General features: G+C 42.8%; 1 protein-coding gene and 1 long non-coding RNA gene across 7 annotated transcripts in view; one reads left to right on the top strand and one right to left on the bottom strand.

Annotated features, from left to right (window-relative positions):
* Window positions 1–5,000, top strand: part of gse1b (Gse1 coiled-coil protein b) — a 464,646-nt gene that overhangs the window by 90,005 nt on the left and 369,641 nt on the right. The window lies entirely within an intron of this gene.
* Window positions 2,035–5,000, bottom strand: part of LOC134438401 (uncharacterized) — a 3,744-nt gene continuing 778 nt past the window's right edge. The window contains exons 2-5 of one of the 2 annotated variants that reach the window (XR_010032569.1): window positions 4,098–4,212; window positions 3,783–3,875; window positions 3,294–3,462; window positions 2,035–3,048 (exon numbers count right to left, since the gene is read on the bottom strand). This is a non-coding gene — a long non-coding RNA (uncharacterized LOC134438401). Of the gene's footprint in view, window positions 3,049–3,293; window positions 3,463–3,782; window positions 3,876–4,097; window positions 4,763–5,000 lie in introns of those variants that run through there. The other variant, XR_010032568.1, reaches the window with a different exon arrangement.

Here is a 5,000-nt window from a genome sequence, read left to right as displayed (position 1 = left end):
TTCTGAAAACAAGTAACTCTGAAGTTAACAGATCATACCACATATGTAATAAGTAGTGCAAATTGAGAATGATTAATTTCTCAAAGCAGACACTGTGGATGATATGTAGCATAATACACAGTATGTGTCGCTATATGCTCCTGAAAGATATGCTGAAGACATACTGAAGGCACAAATATTTATTTTCCCAATAAGCCTTATAATGTAGGCCTATATCAGGAGTGAGGTTACATACACGTGAGTAAAAGTTGAATGCTGAGTGGCCTTGAACCCACAACTTATGGTATGGACAGCATGACTTCATCCACTAAGCTACCACAGTTTCATAAGAAATGTTAAGACCAGAAAGATATGTCGTCGTTGTGCATTTTAACACAATAAATCATATAAAATATATTTTCCCTGCACCATTACCTCATTGTCTGAAGTATGATGAAGAAATGATTGTAGGCCTATATGATTTTTTAGTGCTGTGATAATGTGCACAACAAGAAGTTTTCTGGTCAAACAAATTTTACTGAAACTGTGGTAGCTTAGTGGATGGAGTCATGCCTACCATTCCACAGGTTGTGGGTTCAAGGCCCATCAAAGGACAGTTTTACACTCGTGTATGTTACCTCACTTCTGATAGGCCATGATTAGTCTAATTCAGTAAATAGATATTTGTGCGTACAGTATTTCTTCAGCATATAACTCATGAGCATATTTCGATGAATACTGTGTATTATGGTGCATAGGCCGTCTCCTCTTTGACAAACTGACCGATTTGTTTTTTCACTTGTTCTTACACACATATTGATGACCATGGTGCCTATGTAATAACACTTAACTTTGAAGTGAATTATTTGCAGAATTACACTGTGAAATGTATTCTTCCTTTTTGTATGCATACATATGTGCGCTGTGCACCTTGTAAACGTGTAACGGTGATAGCTCAGTCAACGTGAAAAGATATAAGAGACATGCAAAACCATGCCTATGAGAAATCCCATTGTAATAAGATTTTCTTTAATTATCTTCGAAATGACACAACATACACCATTCTGGTTAAGCAAGCCGTTCCATGACCATGTTTAGCACCCGAGACAATTGTTGTTTTCCTCGCACGAGTACAGCGGCGTCCGCACGGTCCGAAATATGTAAAACGCCAAAAAAATGAATTGAAGTGAATGGGACCGTAAAGTCCAGAATAGCTGCGCACATCAATGGCTTAAAAGACACGAGTCTTACCTAGCTGTGTATCGAGGTCACTGTTAACACTGTGTAGGCTATATGATTAAACATCCTTTCCAGGATATTAACACACCCGGAAAAATAATAATTTAAAAACCCCTTTTGTCGAGGTTGTTCACTTGGTAAGACATGATATAGGCTACTTAGAAAAGTTTGAAACGATGTAAAACATCAGCAACACATTCCCGACTTTATGTGGCAATGTGGTCAGCTTGGAAAGAGCAGATATTAATGAAAAAATATATGAAATAGTATTTGAAATAGCAATAGGCTATTTGTTTGTTTTATTGGAGAAAAACGATTTCTTCATTACCATAGGCCCATACTCCTAGCCTGGGAACTCCCACACTGCCTTTAGTTCTACACAATCTGAAATCTGAAAAGATCTGAAAGACACTTCACTTGTGATTAGGTCTGGTGTTAACCAGGCAACCATACTCCATGTCTGTCTATAATTTAGGAGTGACCACACTATTGAAGCTTACCTCTTTATCCAGGAGAGGTTCCAGATTGGCCTGTCTTAATTCAAAGGCCATCAGAAAACAGAGAAAATGTTCCCTACCATTGTAACCAGTGTTTGTGCGTACATAATCAGGACCGCTGACAGCTTTGGCTGTGCCCAGGACAAAGTCATCTGAAAGGGCCCCCCACTCAATACATAGACTACATACAATGTAATGAGGACCCATTCCTGGACCCCTCGTCTCACTGGGCCCAGGTCAACGGACCCCTTTGCCCCCCCTGTCAGCTTCCCTGCATGTAGGCCACATACATTGCTGAAAGAAGAGGACGAGACAGGAATGAAATGTGAAATTTTATTTCTGTTTACTTTTACACTATGAAGTGTGAACGGTCACCTCCTTCTCCTCATATTCAGAGTGCATAAAACAGCACTCAACTGTGTGGTCTGTTGATAGCCTGAATAGTACAGTAGATTAGACTCCATTTTTTGACAAAAATCTATGGAGGGTTAACACAAAGTTTGAAATTGTGTTTGACCAGTCTCCAATGTGCAGTTTAACTAATAACTAAAAGTAATGCATTGACATGAAATACAGACTGATACATTCAATAAATACAGTCACACAGAGACACAAACAGTGTGCAATAAGAAGAATAACATACTGATGGACAATAAATACACAAACACAGTGGACACACACACACACACATGGCAGGAGGAGATCATACAGGTGATGTGAAGATGCTGTATATAAGGTGCAATGAGTAAAGTGTAAGTGGCATGGTGAAAGAAGTGTTCATGGAATATTCTCCAGTGTCCTTTGAATATTCATGTGGTTTTCTTCAGAACGTTGAGGAGAGCCGTTTCCCAGTGTGCTTGTGCGGCACCGCATGCCGGGCTAGCGCTTCCCTGATGGTAGTAGGGAGGACAGTCTGTATGCTGGATGAGTTGTGTCTTTATGATGTTCATTGCCCTCTTGGAACAGTGTGAAGTGTACAGATCCTGAATGGCTGGTCGGGGTGATCTTATGAGCTTTTCTGCCGAGCTCACCACACTCTCTGTACTGCCTTCTAGTCTTCAGCTTGACGGCTGCCATGCCAGACAGAGAGGCTGCTGGTCAGGATGCTCTCAATGACACCCCTGTAGAAGGTGGTGAGTGCCGATGTGGGGCGGTCGGCTCTTCTCTCATCCTTCGCAGGAAGTGGAGTAGTGTCTGTGCCTTTTTGAGATGGTGGAGCCATGTGGTGCAGTTGGCAGAGGAGGAGCGGCACAGTGGTTGGTGCTGGGTTGATCAGGTTCAGAACCAAAGTTGCTGGTGTCATCAGCCCTCCCTCTGAAAACTGGCTTCGTGCCTGTCAAAAAAAGGCATGCTAATGTTATGAATGAAAATAAAGACAAAAACAAGCACCCCCTATCTACCTACAGAAAGACATGACCATGTGCATATGCTTGTGCACACGCCCCCCCACACACTGCTACTGTCTTAAAGTGTGGCACGCAGGCACGCACGCAGGCAGGCACGCACACAGGCACGCACGCAGGCCTATTCTCCCCCCTTTGCCTCAAGTCAAGTGTGCATTTTAGAGGTTGGCCTCACCTGCACATGTGTGAAGAGCAGGGAGATGGGAGGTTGAGGATGACGAGGCAGGGCAGGAGGTTCTCCTTGTGGGCTGCCCTGGTCCTGATGCTGATTGCCCATCACCATGCTGTGGCTCATCAAACCCATTACTGGCATATCGATGCTGAACAGGAACGACTGCTTCCATCTGCACACGTGCATGCACACACACACACACACACACACACACACACACACACACACACACACACACACACACACACACACACACACACACACACACACACACACACAGAATACACTACATAAAAATCACACCCATCATTTTAATGCAGAACACCAGGCTGAAGAGATACAGAGCTTCTGGCCTGTACAGGGGTCACTACTACTGTGCCAGTGTTTTGTATTATCCTCTATACACAAGTTCTGCTATAAATAAACACAGCACATGAAGGAATTACTGTATTGGTCTAGTGCAGAACAAAACAGATTCAGTGATTTACTCACCACTGTGTGCAAGTTTCTGTGTTCAGCTCAGGTGGAAGCCTCCATCACAACATGTTGGTACTGACATCAACCATCTTTCAGAAAACTGGCTGCCTGTCAGAAATAGCAAAATTATGTTACCACCACAAGGTAGTATCTCAAAGATACCCTTAACCAAAGGCAGACGGACACACACTGCCACTGTCTTGGTTCTAGGACACACACACGCCCTTTAAGGGTCACATGTATAATGACCGGGTTCTCACTCACTCGCACACTTCTTTTCTCCTACTTTTGCCTCAGACAATGCAGTGAGTTTTTAAAAATTGGCCTTACCTGCACATGTGTGAAGGGCAGGAAGAGAGGTTGAGGATGGAGCTGCCAGTCAGGAGGTCCAGAGCTGTCCTGGTCCATCACCATCATGTGGATCATCAACCCCAACTTCTTATATCTGCGTGCACACATTCTCTCTCTCTCTCTCTCACACACACACACACACACACACACACACACACACACACACACACACACACACACACACACACACACACTTGGAGAGATACAGGTTATATGGCACATCAGGAGGCAGGGGTGTTGTTGTGCTCTAGATGTTTAGAAATAAGTAGGTGCATGGACCCAAAAAGTAGACTTCAATGTGGGAGCACACTAAAGACACTAAGGTCAAGTCACTACTCTCTGATGGCAGCAACCTGAAACGTCTGCTCTAATCTACTCTGAGAATTGTTTAAAAAAAAAAAAAAAAAAATCTGCTTGTGCTTGACCTTAGTGTCTTATTTAGTGTGTGAACCTGCTCCCACATTGAACTATATGGCACATTTAAAATCAGACCCAATGACAAGTCAAGTCAAGTCGGTTTTATTTTCAATTTCTTTACATGCACTGGTCAAGAATTGAAATTACGATTAACACCAGGTTGAACAAATATGACACCTCCGACTTTCAGTGCTATTCTATACATCTTTGCCTCAAAGAAACACTACTGATGGCTCAGATGATGAAACAGACGTGCACAACGCAACACAGGAAGAAACTACTGTATAAACACCTTTTGACCCAGTGCTTACCGGTAATTTGTAAGGGTAAATACAGCATCATTTCGTGATAGCTCGTGGTACAACAAACATTCAAAACATCCGCGTGTCATTTGAAAGGGATGTCAAAACTATACGTTTATTCAAACGAGTAATAAACCACGAAACTGTTATTAATACGGAGATC

This window comes from Engraulis encrasicolus, chromosome 22 (genome assembly GCF_034702125.1).
Source record: "Engraulis encrasicolus isolate BLACKSEA-1 chromosome 22, IST_EnEncr_1.0, whole genome shotgun sequence".
Lineage (NCBI taxonomy): Eukaryota > Metazoa > Chordata > Actinopteri > Clupeiformes > Engraulidae > Engraulis > Engraulis encrasicolus.
This window is presented reverse-complemented; position numbering and strand designations above follow the sequence as displayed.